Source organism: Poromitra crassiceps, assembly GCF_964638095.1.
Source record: "Poromitra crassiceps genome assembly, chromosome: 2".
In the NCBI taxonomy this organism is placed as follows: Eukaryota; Metazoa; Chordata; class Actinopteri; order Beryciformes; family Melamphaidae; genus Poromitra; species Poromitra crassiceps.
This window is the reverse complement of record NC_139624.1, coordinates 72,783,506-72,802,507: the sequence shown is the minus strand read 5'-3', so window position 1 is coordinate 72,802,507 and position 19,002 is coordinate 72,783,506. Positions and strand designations below refer to the sequence as shown.

The 19,002-nt window shown below is 46.2% G+C and overlaps 1 protein-coding gene across 2 annotated transcripts in view; it reads left to right on the top strand.

Annotated features, from left to right (window-relative positions):
• stau2 (staufen double-stranded RNA binding protein 2) overlaps positions 1–19,002 on the top strand; it is a 260,599-nt gene that overhangs the window by 64,246 nt on the left and 177,351 nt on the right. The gene's annotated exons all lie outside the window — the stretch shown is intronic.

Below are 19,002 nucleotides of genomic sequence, written 5' to 3'. Positions count from 1 at the left end.
CACGCACGCACGCACGCACGCACGCACGCACGCACGCACGCACGCACGCACACACACACACACTTGACTCCACTTTTTCCATCTTTTTTTTTTCAATATTTTATTTTAAATTTTTCGGAACAACATACAAACAAGACAAACAGGCTCAGTCAGACACAGGAAAACAAAAGAAAAAACAAACAAACAAACAAAAACACTATCAACATTCAGTATTAAGTCGTGCTACCAGTCGCGTAAGGTGCTTATATGCTTATAAGAGGTATTGTGCCCGGGATCTCACACAAGGGGATCCATGGGGAACCAGTCTAGCGAGTCACCCGTCGCCCCCAACCTCAACGAGGTACGTTAGAAACGGGTCCCAAATGGCAGTGAATTTCTTAAGTGAGTCGGTCCTCACTGGAACCTACTGTAATCGTGCGTTCCTTTATCGCAAAATAACTGGGATGTGGAGGCTATATGACATCACATCCGTTTTGTTAGCGTTCCATTTGCAGAAAACTTGAGCTGGGAAGTTCACTGTTCATTGGTCAGATCCAGTCGCTAGCCAGGCTAGCCATTGTTAGCAATAACAATTGACAACATGGCATTTCGCGGCATTTTGCGCATACAAACACTGCAGCCCCATGTCCACACAGATGGAAGTTAGGCAGTGCTGTGTGTACAGCTGATTTAATGAGACACAAACAAAACAGAAGTGCTAAACAATATTACTACGATTACTACTACTGTTGTTGCACGGCGCAGCCATCTTGGATTTGTGAGGTTGGGGCTGCTGAGGCTCCTACGAGTTTGGAATGGGAAATACCAGCTCTGATGACGTCACCGCCCAGCTCATGACCTTTGAAGTCGTAAGATTACCAGTCCCCAGTTATAAAGGAATGCACGATAAGTCTCTCCATCCGTATAACAGAGATCCATCAGCCACAATTGAAAAGAGGGTGAAGAGGGGGACTTCCATTCCTTTAGGATTAGTTTCTTGGCAACAGTTGTCCCTTCTGTCCACTTTTTCCATCTTATATCAACATCTTGTCTATTTTCAGCTCGATAGAACATGCTAATCAAAATGTTTCAATATTGTTGATGATATTCTGCAATCGTTAATGCGAAAACCAAAACTGCAAGATACAACCATACGTGGTTATTTGTGCCAGCACCCTCATACACACATGTCATCATGTTTCAGTCTTATGAAACCTCTAACCCCCCCCAACTCCATAGACCTGTTTCCATCCCAACCTGCTGTTCGCTCATTCATTCAGCTTTTCAGAAGGTCACCCTCTCTCCACTCCAATCATTCTCCAATCATTTACACCTCATCCATCCAGCGCTGTTCCCACCCTCCGACTGTTTTCACCTCAGATGACTGTCTGCCCGCTCCGCTCGCCCCCCCTCCCCGTGTCACCCCCGCCTGCTCCAAAACACTTTTCCCCATTGGATGAGAAGTCCAGGGATTTGGAGTGCCGATCCTGCTGCTGCTCTTCCTGGAAAAGCCTCTGTTAAATGTTGTTATCCCGTTTTCCTTTTTTGTGGTGGTCACTAAGTTGTCCGTCTGCTTCACCAGCTTTCATCAGATTGAGTCCGAAGCCCCACCTCAGTCCCAATTACTTTAATGTATTAATTCAAGCCAGTGTCTCTCCCCCGCAATCTCCTGAGTTTAAACCTGCACCTGGTACGGCTTTATACCCCCTCCATTTTTTTTATTTTTTTTTACTACTCCCAATGTCACTGTACCCTTCCAGAGTTTCCCCCCAGGCATCGCTGTTAACTGTTGTTATCATCTCCCACCGGAAATCAAATTACCCCATATCCTCTCAGAGCCTGACATCATATCCTCTCAGAGCCTGACATCATATCCTCTCAGAGCCTGGCATCATATCCTCTCAGAGCCTGGCATCATATCCTCTCAGAGCCTGACATCATATCCTCTGAGAGCCTGACATCATATCCTCTCAGAGCCTGGCATCATATCCTCTCAGAGCCTGGCATCATATCCTCTCAGAGCCTGACATCATATCCTCTGAGAGCCTGACATCATATCCTCTCAGAGCCTGACATCATATCCTCTCAGAGCCTGGCATCATATCCTCTCAGAGCCTGGCATCATATCCTCTCAGAGCCTGACATCATATCCTCTGAGAGCCTGACATCATATCCTCTGAGAGCCTGACATCATATCCTCTCAGAGCCTGACATCATATCCTCTCAGAGCCCAGAGCCTGGCATCATATCCTCTCAGAGCCTGACATCATATCCTCTGAGAGCCTGGCATCATATCCTCTCAGAGCCTGACATCATATCCTCTCAGAGCCTGACATCATATCCTCTCAGAGCCCAGAGCCTGGCATCATATCCTCTCAGAGCCTGACATCATATCCTCTGAGAGCCTGGCATCATATCCTCTCAGAGCCTGACATCATATCCTCTCAGAGCCTGACATCATATCCTCTGAGAGCCTGGCATCATATCCTCTCAGAGCCTGACATCATATCCTCTCAGAGCCCAGAGCCTGGCATCATATCCTCTCAGAGCCTGACATCATATCCTCTGAGAGCCTGACATCATATCCTCTGAGAGCCTGACATCATATCCTCTGAGAGCCTGGCATCATATCCTCTCAGAGCCTGGCATCATATCCTCTGAGAGCCTGACATCATATCCTCTCAGAGCCTGGCATCATATCCTCTCAGAGCCCAGAGCCTGGCATCATATCCTCTCAGAGCCTGTCATCATATCCTCTCAGAGCCTGACATATCCTCTCAGAGCCTGACATCATATCCTCTCAGAGCCCAGAGCCTGACATCATATCCTCTGAGAGCCTGACATCATATCCTCTCAGAGCCTGACATATCCTCTCAGAGCCTGACATCATATCCTCTGAGAGCCTGACATATCCTCTCAGAGCCTGACATCACATCCTCTCAGAGCCTGACATATCCTCTCAGAGCCTGACATCATATCCTCTCAGAGCCCAGAGCCTGACATCATATCCTCTGAGAGCCTGGCATCATATCCTCTCAGAGCCTGACATCATATCCTCTGAGAGCCTGGCATCATATCCTCTCAGAGCCTGACATCATATCCTCTGAGAGCCTGACATCATATCCTCTCAGAGCCTGGCATCATATCCTCTGAGAGCCTGACATCATATCCTCTCAGAGCCTGACATCATATCCTCTCAGAGCCTGACATCATATCCTCTGAGAGCCTGACATCATATCCTCTCAGAGCCTGACATCATATCCTCTCAGAGCCTGACATCATATCCTCTCAGAGCCTGGCATCATATCCTCTGAGAGCCTGGCATCATATCCTCTCAGAGCCTGACATCATATCCTCTGAGAGCCTGACATCATATCCTCTCAGAGCCTGGCATCATATCCTCTGAGAGCCTGACATCATATCCTCTCAGAGCCTGACATCATATCCTCTCAGAGCCCAGAGCCTGACATCATATCCTCTCAGAGCCTGACATCATATCCTCTCAGAGCCTGGCATCATATCCTCTCAGAGCCTGACATCATATCCTCTCAGAGCCTGGCATCATATCCTCTGAGAGCCTGACATCATATCCTCTCAGAGCCTGGCATCATATCCTCTGAGAGCCTGACATCATATCCTCTCAGAGCCCAGAGCCTGGCATCATATCCTCTCAGAGCCTGACATCATATCCTCTCAGAGCCTGACATCATATCCTCTCAGAGCCCAGAGCCTGACATCATATCCTCTCAGAGCCTGACATCATATCCTCTCAGAGCCTGACATCATATCCTCTCAGAGCCCAGAGCCTGGCATCATATCCTCTCAGAGCCTGGCATCATATCCTCTGAGAGCCTGACATCATATCCTCTCAGAGCCTGGCATCATATCCTCTGAGAGCCTGACATCATATCCTCTCAGAGCCTGACATCATATCCTCTCAGAGCCTGGCATCATATCCTCTCAGAGCCCAGAGCCTGGCATCATATCCTCTGAGAGCCTGACATCATATCCTCTCAGAGCCCAGAGCCTGGCATCATATCCTCTCAGAGCCTGACATCATATCCTCTCAGAGCCTGGCATCATATCCTCTGAGAGCCTGGCATCATATCTCTCAGAGCCTGACATCATATCCTCTCAGAGCCTGACATCATATCCTCTCAGAGCCCAGAGCCTGGCATCATATCCTCTCAGAGCCTGACATCATATCCTCTCAGAGCCCAGAGCCTGGCATCATATCCTCTCAGAGCCTGACATCATATCCTCTGAGAGCCTGGCATCATATCCTCTCAGAGCCTGACATCATATCCTCTCAGAGCCTGACATCATATCCTCTGAGAGCCTGGCATCATATCCTCTCAGAGCCTGACATCATATCCTCTCAGAGCCCAGAGCCTGGCATCATATCCTCTCAGAGCCTGACATCATATCCTCTGAGAGCCTGACATCATATCCTCTGAGAGCCTGACATCATATCCTCTGAGAGCCTGGCATCATATCCTCTCAGAGCCTGGCATCATATCCTCTGAGAGCCTGACATCATATCCTCTCAGAGCCTGGCATCATATCCTCTCAGAGCCCAGAGCCTGGCATCATATCCTCTCAGAGCCTGTCATCATATCCTCTCAGAGCCTGACATATCCTCTCAGAGCCTGACATCATATCCTCTCAGAGCCCAGAGCCTGACATCATATCCTCTGAGAGCCTGACATCATATCCTCTCAGAGCCTGACATATCCTCTCAGAGCCTGACATCATATCCTCTGAGAGCCTGACATATCCTCTCAGAGCCTGACATCACATCCTCTCAGAGCCTGACATATCCTCTCAGAGCCTGACATCATATCCTCTCAGAGCCCAGAGCCTGACATCATATCCTCTGAGAGCCTGGCATCATATCCTCTCAGAGCCTGACATCATATCCTCTGAGAGCCTGGCATCATATCCTCTCAGAGCCTGACATCATATCCTCTGAGAGCCTGACATCATATCCTCTCAGAGCCTGGCATCATATCCTCTGAGAGCCTGACATCATATCCTCTCAGAGCCTGACATCATATCCTCTCAGAGCCTGACATCATATCCTCTGAGAGCCTGACATCATATCCTCTCAGAGCCTGACATCATATCCTCTCAGAGCCTGACATCATATCCTCTCAGAGCCTGGCATCATATCCTCTGAGAGCCTGGCATCATATCCTCTCAGAGCCTGACATCATATCCTCTGAGAGCCTGACATCATATCCTCTCAGAGCCTGGCATCATATCCTCTGAGAGCCTGACATCATATCCTCTCAGAGCCTGACATCATATCCTCTCAGAGCCCAGAGCCTGACATCATATCCTCTCAGAGCCTGACATCATATCCTCTCAGAGCCTGGCATCATATCCTCTCAGAGCCTGACATCATATCCTCTCAGAGCCTGGCATCATATCCTCTGAGAGCCTGACATCATATCCTCTCAGAGCCTGGCATCATATCCTCTGAGAGCCTGACATCATATCCTCTCAGAGCCCAGAGCCTGGCATCATATCCTCTCAGAGCCTGACATCATATCCTCTCAGAGCCTGACATCATATCCTCTCAGAGCCCAGAGCCTGACATCATATCCTCTCAGAGCCTGACATCATATCCTCTCAGAGCCTGACATCATATCCTCTCAGAGCCCAGAGCCTGGCATCATATCCTCTCAGAGCCTGGCATCATATCCTCTGAGAGCCTGACATCATATCCTCTCAGAGCCTGGCATCATATCCTCTGAGAGCCTGACATCATATCCTCTCAGAGCCTGACATCATATCCTCTCAGAGCCTGGCATCATATCCTCTCAGAGCCCAGAGCCTGTCATCATATCCTCTGAGAGCCTGACATCATATCCTCTCAGAGCCCAGAGCCTGACATCATATCCTCTCAGAGCCTGACATCATATCCTCTCAGAGCCCAGAGCCTGGCATCATATCCTCTCAGAGCCTGACATCATATCCTCTCAGAGCCTGGCATCATATCCTCTGAGAGCCTGGCATCATATCTCTCAGAGCCTGACATCATATCCTCTCAGAGCCTGACATCATATCCTCTCAGAGCCCAGAGCCTGGCATCATATCCTCTCAGAGCCTGACATCATATCCTCTCAGAGCCCAGAGCCTGACATCATATCCTCTCAGAGCCTGACATCATATCCTCTCAGAGCCTGGCATCATATCCTCTCAGAGCCTGGCATCGCCGTCGGTTATTCAAAACGTTTTGGCTCCTCTCGCTCGCCTCGCTCCGTCTTGTGGCGGCGGCCTCCACAAATGAGCTCTTTGTTAGCTGCTGCTTCCCAGTCTTGCTTTACAAATTGAGCCACATTGTGTCTGCAGCATATGTCTTTCTGTCTGTCTTTCTGTCTCTGTGTCAGTGTGTGTGTCAGTGTGTGTGCGCGTGACAGTATATGTCTGTCTCTCTGTCTCTGTGTCAGTGTGTGTGTCAGTGTGTGCGCGTGACAGTATATGTCTGTCTCTGTGTCAGTGTGTGTGCACGTGCACAGTATATGTCTCTCTGTCTCTGTGTCAGTGTGTGTGCACGTGCACAGTGTATGTCTTTCTGTCTGTCTTTCTGTCTCTGTGTCAGTGTGTGTGCACGTGCACCGTGTATATCTTTCTGTCTGTCTTTCTGTCTCTGTGTCAGTGTGTGTGCACGTGCACCGTGTATGTCTTTCTGTCTGTCTTTCTGTCTCTGTGTCAGTGTGTGTGCACGTGCACCGTGTATGTCTTTCTGTCTCTGTGTCAGTGTGTGTGCACGTGCACCGTGTATGTCTTTCTGTCTCTGCGTCAGTGTGTGTGCACGTGCACCGTGTATGTCTTTCTGTCTGTCTTTCTGTCTCTGTGTCAGTGTGTGTGCACGTGCACAGTATATATCTGTCTGTCTCTCTGTCTCTGTGTCAGTGTGTGTGCACGTGACAGTATACATGTCTGTCTGTCTCTCTGTCTCTGTGTCAGTGTGTGTGCACGTGCACAGTATATATCTGTCTGTCTCTCTGTCTCTGTGTCAGTGTGTGTGCACGTGCACGTGTAATGTGCGAGAGCGAGCGCCCTCGGGCTCAAAGTGTTCCTTTCACCGTGGGCTGGCATGTCACCCCTTTGTTTTGTGGCAGGCTACAGGTAAATATCACTGTCTGCCTAATCACAATGTGCACACACACACACACACACACACACACACACACACACACACACACACACATATACACACACACACACACACACACACACACACACACACACACACACACACACACACACATATACACACACACACACACACACACACACAAGCAGAGCAACAACATGTAACCCCAGGAGAAGCGAAGAAGAAGCACCTCCTCCTCCTTCACAGCGCTCCAGGCACTAACGATTGAACGATGACACCGCCGACTACTTCAACACACCGGTGATACTCCTAATAATTTGGCAGTACGACGTGCGACAAGTGCACTTCCTTCTTGTTGTTCCCCTCTCGTACAATGGATGGATTTATGTTGACAAGGGGGAGAAATGTGAATCACCATAGGAGCAGTTGGTCCATCGCTCATCGTGGCATCGTTGGTGTCCTGTAAGGAGGAAGATAGCTGACTGTATGTAGGTGGGGGAAATTACTGCAGGGGCAGTGAGAAAAATACTTTTATCTTAGCCTCTTTTGTCATAAAGAATGCCAGTCTTGTTTTCATAATGATGATAGTAGAAATCCCCTTCATATATGTTTTTCACATTCAATACTGAGTCAACAGCCGGTGAGCATAGAGATGCATGTGATGTTAGTCATCCATGTGGCTCCTTTAGGTAGGGAATGAGTGTCTCAGAGTGTTACAGGGAGTCTTGTCTTCACATTTAATTAAAAGATTCAAAGTAGAGGCCATTTATACCTGGCGCTAACATGCGTTTTCTGTGATCAGATTGCAATCAGATTGTATTTTCTCACTTCAGCCTGATTCCATTTACACCTGGCGTTAACATGCATTTTCTGCAATGGTTGTCCTCTCAATCCGCATAAAGTTGCTGTATCCAGATTGAAAGGACACATTGCATTTACACTTGTGCTCGATGTATACACAATGCATCCCTGACCACCTCCGGAGGTGGTTTGGCCGATCAGATTGCAATCCTTCTTCAATGCATTTTGGGGGTGTTTACACCTGGCATTTCAAGTGATAAAATACAATCTGATTGCAATCTGATCATAGAAAACACAAGTTAGCGCCAGGTGTAAATGGCCTCGTAGAGTACAGGTGGTTTGAGACTTCAATATTCAAGATTTACGCCATCAAACGCTGTATGAATCTGCACTAAACGATACATTTGGTAGACGAGTGCTTTCAATCGAGTTGCCATGATTGAAAAGGCTGAAATGTGGATGGCAACAGTTTCAAAGTTTACGATGGTACCACATTGATTGATACAAATAACTGTCTGTGGTTATTAACATCAGAACAAGCCTGCATGTGCACACACATACAGGCAAACGCACACACACACACACACACACACACACACACACACACACACACACACACACACACACACACACACACACACAGCCACCCACATGGCCACATCTATTCTGTAATGCTATTGTTATTAACACTGGTCGGTATTTCCCCTAGGACTCAGTTTAATACATCTGTTCAGGGGTAGAAGCAGCACGGAAGCCAAACTTAGCTCTGTATACTGTATGTCATTGTCACAGGAAGGTCACATATCTGCTTTGTCACTCGCACACACGCACACACACACACACACACACATCGCGGCTTATTACTGTAACCCAGAGAGGGGATTTGCACTATTACTCACACATCAACAACACATCAAACTATGGCAGAAAAGAGATCACCTTGAAAACATCTACACTATTCACCTTATTATTTACCCATATAAGGACGCTTCCGCATAACGTCATTTTAATCGTCTTTCCATTTTAGACCCGGAAGTAGATTACTCCCACCTTTATCATATTTAGACTTACCAAAAAGCTGTTTTCAATCAAAAAAAAAAAAATGTTATAAAGTTTTAATATTTTTTCGGATGAGAAAGTAACATTACAAATATGTGACCAGTTTATCAGAATAATGCCTATTTGGAAAACATTTACGAGCAGCGAGGACTGAGCCGGCTGTTTGACCGGTCGGACTAGCTAGTAGGCTATCCGTCAACCCCTACTGTACTGGCAGTGAGAAAACACTGTCATCAGTAACGCTATGAACATGTAACTGAAGTCGGTCACAGTGTAGCTGCTGAATGTTGCCAAACTTCATTCATAGTTTACAGTTTATCGATGTTTACCGGCCGGCTAACGCTGAACCGGAAGAACAAATACAATTGCGTCTTACACGGAAGAGAAAAAGTGGGCGTGTCAACATAAGGTGAATAATGCCAGCACTCTCTGTCTGTCCTTCACGTATCTCGTGAACCCTTGGTCGGATCGACTTCAAACTTGGGGTGTGCTAAGGGGGACCTGACTGCGTGCAGAGCACTGTTTTTGTGCAATTGGGAGGTGAAACACATTCAATATTAATACATTTGTGTTCAATTCTGTCCCGCCCGGCTGAAACAACAAACGAGCGCTCCTTCGTCCAAGCCACAGCTGATCTGGGCGCGGCGACGAGACGAGAGCACAGCACAGTCTCTCTGCTCTGTCCAACAGACACACACAAAGTAGCGTTGCGTACAGAGTCCAGTGTTTCCCATTATACATTGATCCGTTTGTGGCGGTACGCCATAACAAGATTTTATCCATTACAACAAAGATCTTGACAGTTTTTTCCCCCTCATCTTGCAAGTTGCCACACTGTCTCTCTCTCGATCACTCTCTCTCTCACACACACACACACACACAGAGCAGCCGTATGTGAGCACTCACTCGACATAAATCTGTTGTTTTCCTTTATGTTTTGATTAAATGACTCAATAATTGCCTTTGCCAGACAGACCTGAACAAAGTTGTGCACTTTCTTTTTTTTCTTTTTTCAATTTCAATTTTAACAAAATACAAACAAAACAAACGAACAGCTCAGACACAGGAAAGGAAAGAAAAACAAACAAACAAACAAAAACATCGACAATAATGTGGTGATATATATATAGGTCCATATACTGTAGGGTGCTTATGTGCTTGTAAGGAATGTTGTGCGTGGGCCGCCTCCAACCTCGTCGAGGTAGGCCAGAAGCGGGTCCCAAATAGTTAGAAACTTATGAAGTGAGTTGTTTCTCAGGGATCTGAGCCTCTCCATCCTTATGACCGAGATCATGTCCGTCAACCACAGTTGGAAAGGAGGCGGAGAGGGGGACTTCCACTCTTTCAGGATAAGTTTTTTGACAACAGTTGTCCCCAGTGTCAGAGACTGTTGCACAGCTTTGGGGAAGCCCAGAGAGGTCTCCGAGCAGCCGAAGATGGCGAGTTCTGCCTCCGGCTGTAGGGTTATTTTGTAGGCCTTATGGCTCATTTCCACTACATATAACAGCACAGGACAGCTCTACTCGACCTGGTCTTACTTGGCTCTACTTGATATGGACTATGTTTCCATAGCAGGTTTACTCGCCTCCGCCCACACCTGGTCGTCATAGCGACCGCATATCTGCCCTCTGCCCATAGCCGAAGTAGGCTATAACATATAACGTTAAAATTAAATCCATACACAGAACTTTTAAACTGTTTATGAAATACTGGTGCCTCTAAATGACCTACAGTGTACATGGGCAAATGTGACAATCGGCCAGGAGAATGGATATCACTTTGTTGTTAGTCAAACTCACATGCATGCGCTGTGCGAGGGACAGGGGTTGCGCTACAGGGAGAAGTGAAGCCTCTACCCCGGCGTCCTCTCACCAGGCAAGACCGCGGCTTCGCTAAACCCCCGCCTGCGGCCTAGCGGAGCCGACGCTGCACACAACTACAAGGGCTTCCTGAGGAGCGGACTTTTTTTCTCTCAAAACAATTGAAAACCACCGCCATGTTAAAGCTGAGTAAGGAGATCGATTTTATTTCACCAGAGCCGAAGGCAGCAACACAAAAGACTGATGGAAATAACATAACAGAAGAGAAGGTAAGCCCCACTAAACTGGTATGCAGCATTGACAGTCAGTAGATTCTGCCTGACCAATCAGTCGTCTACAGTGTTTTCACGTCACGGTATGGTACCGGGTTCACAGCGCTGGAACCTCAACAAAGCAGGGACCAAAACTAGCACGACTCAACCCCGACTCAACCCGGGCTGTCCACGTTTTTGATCGGTGGAATGAGACAAAAAAGCGAGACCAGCTGGGCAGCGCCGCGCTGCTACCAGCGGTGGAAATGGGCCATTAGATTACCAGTCAAATATTTTGGCCCAGAATCCCGTCAGTGATGGGCAGAACCAGAAGGCATGAGACAAAGTGCCCTCTGACAAAGTTGTGCACTTTCTACGCCACTCAGAGAGACCAGCGCTAAAACTAAGTGTGGAGATGCTTCTGGATATGCAAGACTAACGTTAATTGATGATTTGATATGATTATTTTATGATTTGATTTGCAGCAAGTTGACAGGTAGCTGAGGTGACAGTGATGACACCAGACAGTGATGACACCAGACAGTGATGACACCAGACGAGTGAGGACTGATGACTGACGAGTGAGGACTGATGACTGACAAGTGACGCCGTATTGTGCGATGACTGACGTGTGAGGAGTGAAACAGTAATGCAGGAAGAATGACAGCGTTTTCGTGTGAGGACTGAAGGTTTTTCAGAGCACACTCGACATGGTTTACTAGGATACACAAGAACTGACAACGCTTAGACTGAGGAATGATAGCCAATACTCTGATGGAGGAGGATGCCCTAATATGGTTGCCGTACATCAGGTGTGTTCAAACTCTTGACTGGTAGGGTCCATCAGAATCACAATCACTTTTATTGCCAATATGCAAGATTACATACGAGGAATTTGTTTTAGCATGCAGCGTAGTGGTCATGTCAATATTCAGAGATAAAGAAATAGGAAAAATAACTAAAAGATAGGGGTGTCACGATACACTCAGTTCACGATACGATACGTATCACGATACTGGGTTCACGATAACGATACGATTTTAACAATATTTTTTTAAACTTGAATAATGACAATATATGACTGGAAAAGTAGTATTTTATTTGAAATGCACAAATACAAAACATGCTGTTGTGGGAAATTGTTATTACAATAACAACTAGAAAATATAGCCGCAAGCGGCGATGGGCGGGGTTCAAGCCTTGCGCAGATGACAAAGCTTCTGATTCTGACTAGGACATCCTCCTTGATATATCTGACAAGTTTTGCGATCATTGGACAAACAGGTGTGGAGTTACAGCCTTTTTTGTGTTAAGCCACGCCCATTTCTGGCTTTTATGGCGCCCCCTTTTGGTCGAATTGCACAAAATTTGACACGCATGGTCTAGGATGGTCTCCGAAGACCTCCTGCAAGTTTCGTGAAGATTCCTTAATCGGTCATGAAGTTATGACAATTTAGCTGTGAGGCCACGCCCTCTCACAACTTTAACGATCAATATCTCTGAAACTAAAGTAGATTTCAAAAATTCAAAATTCAGGATTGTAGAGCTTGCTCCATAGATGCTTCCTGGCGATTTTGGTGCAAATCGGTCCAACGGTCTAGGAGGAGATGTCAAAAATGTGTTTTCCAAACTTTTCCAAATATCTCAAAAACTTTCCAGGCGGACATTGAGGGTCTTTATGGCAAATTTGTAGAGCAGGTCCACCTGAACATCTGGGAAAAAAAAGTTTGAAAATCGGACCAACGGCGTGGAAGTTATGGCCTTTAACGTAAAACCATCGATTATAGCGCCACCTTCAGGCCGATTTGAAAAATCTTTTTTGAGCAGCTACCAGCCAACAATATCTGTCATTTAGCCAAATTTCAGGTCTCTGCCATTAAATGGTTAGTAAATTTTACTAACTCACGGGAATTTGCGTCGGGGCAGATGGAAAACAAGGAGAAATATAGCCGCAAGCGGCGATGGGCGGGGTTCAAGCCTTGCGCAGATGACAAAGCTTCTGATTCTGACTAGGACATCCTCCTTGATATATCTGACAAGTTTCGCGATCATTGGACAAACAGGTGTGGAGTTACAGCCTTTTCTATGTTAAGCCACGCCCATTTCTGGCGTTTATGGCGCCCCCTTTTGGTCGAATTGCACAAAATTTGACACACATGGTCTAGGATGGTCTCCGAAGACCTCCTGCAAGTTTCGTGAAGATTCCTTAATCGGTCATGAAGTTATGACAATTTAGCTGTGAGGCCACGCCCCTCTCAACTTTAACGATCAATATCTCCGAAACTAAAGTAGCTTTCAAAAATCCACCATTCACGATTGTAGAGCTTGGTCCATAGATGCTTCCTGGCGAGTCTGGTGCAAATCGGTTCAACGGTCTAGGAGGAGATGTCAAAAATGTGTTTTCCAAACTTTTCCAAATATCTCAAAAACTTTCCAGGCGGACCTTGAGGAAACTGGGGGGTACTTTGAAGAGCAGCATCACCTGAACATGTGGAAAAAAGTTTTTTGAAAATCGGACAAACGGCGTGGAAGTTATGGCCTTTCAAAGTTTGAAATTTGAACCCCTAATTATAGCGCCCCCATCAGGCCGATTCACAAAATATTTCTGGAGCATCTAGGAACCAACCATATCTGTCAGTGGGCCAAATCTCATGTCTCTGCAGTATACCAACTCACGGGAATTTGCAATGAGGCAGAGAGGAAAAGAAAAAATAAACCATAATATAGCCGCAAGCGGCGATGGGCGGGGTTCAAGCCTTGCGCAGATGACAAAGCTTCTGATTCTGACTAGGACATCCTCCTTGATATATCTGACAAGTTTCGCGATCATTGGACAAACAGGTGTGGAGTTACAGCCTTTTTTATGTTAAGCCACGCCCATTTCTGGCGTTTATAGCGCCCCCTTTTGGTCGAATTGCACAAAATTTGACACACATGGTCTAGGATGGTCTCCGAAGACCTCCTGCAAGTTTCGTGAAGATTCCTTGATCCGTCATGAAGTTATGACAATTTAGCTGTGAGGCCACGCCCTCTCACAACTTTAATGATCAATATCTCCGAAACTAAAGTAGATTTCAAAAATTCCAAATTCAGGATTGTAGAGCTTGCTCCATAGATGCTTCCTGTCGATTCTAGTGGAAATCGGTCCAACGGTCTAGGAGGAGATGCAAAAAATGTGTTTTCCAAACTTTTCCAAATATCTCAAAAACTTTCCAGGCGGACATTGAGGGTCCTTATGGCAAATTTGTAGAGCAGGTCCACCTGAACATCTGGAAAAAAAAAGTTTGAAAATCGGACCAACGGCGTGGAAGTGATGGCCTTTAACGTAAAACCGTCGATTATAGCGCCACCTTCAGGCCGATTCGAAAAATCTTTTTTGAGCACCTACCTGCCAACAATATCTGTCATTGGGCCAAATGTCAGGTCTCTACCATTTACCAACTCACGGGAATTTGCGTCGGCGCAGATGAACAAGAAGAAGAAGAAGAAGAACGAGAATAATAAACCGGAGGAAAAACAATAGGGTTTCAGCCCCTTCAGGGCTTGAACCCCTAATAAACCGGGTGAAAAACAATAGGGTTTCAGCCCCTTCAGGGCTTGAACCCCTAATAAATGGGAAACGGAAGGTGCGATGGTGATTCCGCACGGGCCTCCTAAAGCTACTTTTCCACCCCGAGTCCAACGCCGCCATCCCTGAGCCTCTACGAGTTACGGTTGCGGAGATACGTTGCTGTAGCGCCCCCCATAGGCAAACAATAACGCCCCCTACAGGCCAAATGACACTTTCTTTTCTGAAATCAGCTCAGAAGTGTCAAGTGTCATACAAGAAGGAAGGCTGGCCATAATGGCAATGAATCCGCACTTCCTGCCGCCCTTCAAAATCAAACAATTTAGAAGGTACAGGTACTGAATGCTGCTATAGCGCCCTTTTTTGGTCGAATTGCACCAAATTTGACACGCATGGTCTAGGATGGTCTCCGAAGACCTCCTGCAAGTTTCGTGAAGATTCCTTAATCGGTCATGAAGTTATGACAATTTAGCTGTGAGGCCACGCCCCTCTCAACTTTAACGATCAATATCTCCGAAACTAAAGTAGATTTCAAAAATTCCAAATTCAGGATTGTAGAGCTTGCTCCATAGATGCTTCCTGTCGATTCTAGTGGAAATCGGTCACACGGTCTAGGAGGAGATGCAAAAAATGTGTTTTCCAAACTTTTCCAAATATCTCAAAAACTTTCCAGGCGGACATTGAGGGTCCTTATGGCAAATTTGTAGAGCAGGTCCACCTGAACATCTGGAAAAAAAAAGTTTGAAAATCGGACCAACGGCGTGGAAGTTATTGCCTTTAACGTAAAACCGTCGATTATAGCGCCACCTTCAGGCCGATTCGAAAAATCTTTCTTGAGCAGCTACCTGCCAACAATATCTGTCATTGGGCCAAATGTCAGGTCTCTACCATTTACCAACTCACGGGAATTTGCGTTGGGGCAGATGAACAAGAAGAAGAAGAATAATAAACCGGGTGAAAAACAATAGGGTTTCAGCCCCTTCAGGGCTTGAACCCCTAATAAATGGGAAACGGAAGGTGCGATGGTGATTCCGCACGGGCCTCCTATAGCTACTTTTCCACCCCGAGTCCAACGCCGCCATCCCTGAGCCTCTACGAGTTACGGTTGCGGAGATACCTTGCTGTAGCGCCCCCCATAGGCAAACAATAACGCCCCCTACAGGCCAAATGACACTTTCTTTTCTGAAATCAGCTCAGAAGTGTCAAGTGTCATACAAGAAGGAAGGCTGGCCATAATGGCAATGAATCCGCACTTCCTGCCGCCCTTCAAAATCAAACAATTTAGAAGGTACAGGTACTGAATGCTGCTATAGCGCCCTTTTTTGGTCGAATTGCACCAAATTTGACACGCATGGTCTAGGATGGTCTCCGAAGACCTCCTGCAAGTTTCGTGAAGATTCCTTAATCGGTCATGAAGTTATGACAATTTAGCTGTGAGGCCACGCCCCTCTCAACTTTAACGATCAATATCTCCGAAACTAAAGTAGATTTCAAAAATTCCAAATTCAGGATTGTAGAGCTTGCTCCATAGATGCTTCCTGTCGATTCTAGTGGAAATCGGTCACACGGTCTAGGAGGAGATGCAAAAAATGTGTTTTCCAAACTTTTCCAAATATCTCAAACACTTTCCAGGCGGACATTGAGGGTCCTTATGGCAAATTTGTAGAGCAGGTCCACCTGAACATCTGGAAAAAAAAAGTTTGAAAATCGGACCAACGGCGTGGAAGTTATTGCCTTTAACGTAAAACCGTCGATTATAGCGCCACCTTCAGGCCGATTCGAAAAATCTTTCTTGAGCAGCTACCTGCCAACAATATCTGTCATTGGGCCAAATGTCAGGTCTCTACCATTTACCAACTCACGGGAATTTGCGTTGGGGCAGATGAACAAGAAGAAGAAGAATAATAAACCGGGTGAAAAACAATAGGGTTTCAGCCCCTTCAGGGCTTGAACCCCTAAATATAGCCGCAAGCGGCGATGGGCGGGGTTCAAGCCTTGCGCAGATGACAAAGCTTCTGATTCTGACTAGGACATCCTCCTTGATTATCTGACAAGTTTTGCGATCATTGGACAAACAGGTGTGGAGTTACAGCCTTTTTTATGTTAAGCCACGCCCATTTCTGGCGTTTATGGCGCCCCCTTTTGGTGGAATTGCACCAAATTTGACACGCATGGTCTGGGATGGTCTCCGAAGACCTCCTGCAAGTTTCGTGAAGATTCCTTAATCGGTCATGAAGTTATGACAATTTAGCTGTGAGGCCACGCCCCTCTCAACTTTAACGATCAATATCTCCGAAACTAAAGTAGCTTTCAAAAATCCACCATTCACGATTGTAGAGCTTGCTCCATAGATGCTTCCTGGCGAGTCTGGTGCAAATCGGTCCAACGGTCTAGGAGGAGATGCAAAAAATGTGTTTTCCAAACTTTTCCAAATATCTCAAAACTTTCCAGGCGTACATTGAGGGTCCTTATGGCAAATTTGTAGAGCAGGTCCACCTGAACATCTGGAAAAAAAAAGTTTGAAAATCGGACCAACGGCGTGGAAGTTAAGGCCTTTAACGTAAAACCATTGATTATAGCGCCACCTTCAGGCCGATTCGAAAAATCTTTTTTGAGCACCTACCAGCCAACAATATCTGTCATTGGGCCAAATGTCAGGTCTCTACCATTTACCAACTCACGGGAATTTGCGTCGGGGCAGATGAAAAACAACAAGAAATATAGCCGCAAGCGGCGATGGGCGGGGTTCAAGCCTTGCGCAGATGACAAAGCTTCTGATTCTGACTAGGACATCCTCCTTGATATATCTGACAAGTTCCGCGATCATTGGACAAACAGGTGTGGAGTTACAGCCTTTTTTATGTTAAGCCACGCCCATTTCTGGTGTTTATGGCGCCCCCTTTTGGTCAAATTGCACAAAATTTGACACACATGGTCTAGGATGGTCTCCGAAGACCTCCTGCAAGTTTCGTGAAGATTCCTTAATCGGTCATGAAGTTATGACAATTTAGCTGTGAGGCCACGCCCTCTCACAATTTTAACGATCAATATCTCCAAAACTAAAGTAGCTTTCAAAAATCCAAAAATCACGATTGTAGGCTTGCTCCATAGATGCTTCCTGGCGAGTCTGGTGCAAATCGGTCCAACGGTCTAGGAGGAGATGTCAAAAATGTGTTTTCCAAACTTTTCCAAATATCTCAAAAACTTTCCAGGCGGACATTGAGGGTCCTTATGGCAAATTTGTAGAGCAGGTCCACCTGAACATCTGGAAAAAAAAAGTTTGAAAATTGGACCAACGGCGTGGAAGTTATGGCCTTTAACGTAAAACTGTTGATTATAGCGCCACCTTCAGGCTGATTCGAAAAATCTTTTTTGAGCACCTACCAGCCAACAATATCTGTCATTGGGCCAAATGTCAGGTCTCTACCATTTACCAACTCACGGGAATTTGCATTGGGGCAGATGAACAAGAAGAAGAATAATAATAATAAACCGGGTGAAAAACAATAGGGTTTCAGCCCCTTCAGGGCTTGAACCCCTAATAATAATAAACCGGCACAAAAACAATAGGGTTTCAGCCCCTTCAGGGCTTGAACCCCTAAATATAGCCGCAAGCGGCGATGGGCGGGGTTCAAGCCTTGCGCAGATGACAAAGCTTCTGATTCTGACTAGGACATCCTCCTTGATATATCTGACAAGTTTCGCGATCATTGGACAAACAGGTGTGGAGTTACAGCTTTTTTTATGTTAAGCCACGCCCATTTCTGGCGTTTATGGTGCCCCCTTTTGGTCGAATTGCACAAAATTTGACACACATGGTCTAGGATGGTCTCCCAAGACCTCCTGCAAGTTTCGTGAAGATTCCTTAATCGGTCATGAAGTGAGGACAATTTAGCTGTGAGGCCACGCCCCTCTCAACTTTAACGATCAATATCTCCGAAACTAAAGTAGCTTTCAAAAATCCAAAAATCACGATTGTAGAGCTTGCTCCATAGATGCTTCCTGGCGAGTCTGGTGCAAATCGGTCCAACGGTCTAGGAGGAGATGTCAAAAATGTGTTTTCCAAACTTTTCCAAATATCTCAAAAACTTTCCAGGCGGACATTGAGGGTCCTTATGGCAAATTTGTAGAGCAGGGCCACCTGAACATCTGGAAAAAAAAAGTTTGAAAATCGGACCAACGGCGTGGAAGTTATTGCCTTTAACGTAAAACCGTCGATTATAGCGCCACCTTCAGGCCGATTCGAAAAATCTTTCTTGAGCAGCTACCTGCCAACAATATCTGTCATTGGGCCAAATGTCAGGTCTCTACCATTTACCAACTCACGGGAATTTGCGTTGGGGCAGATGAACAAGAAGAAGAATAATAATAAACCGGGTGAAAAACAATAGGGTTTCA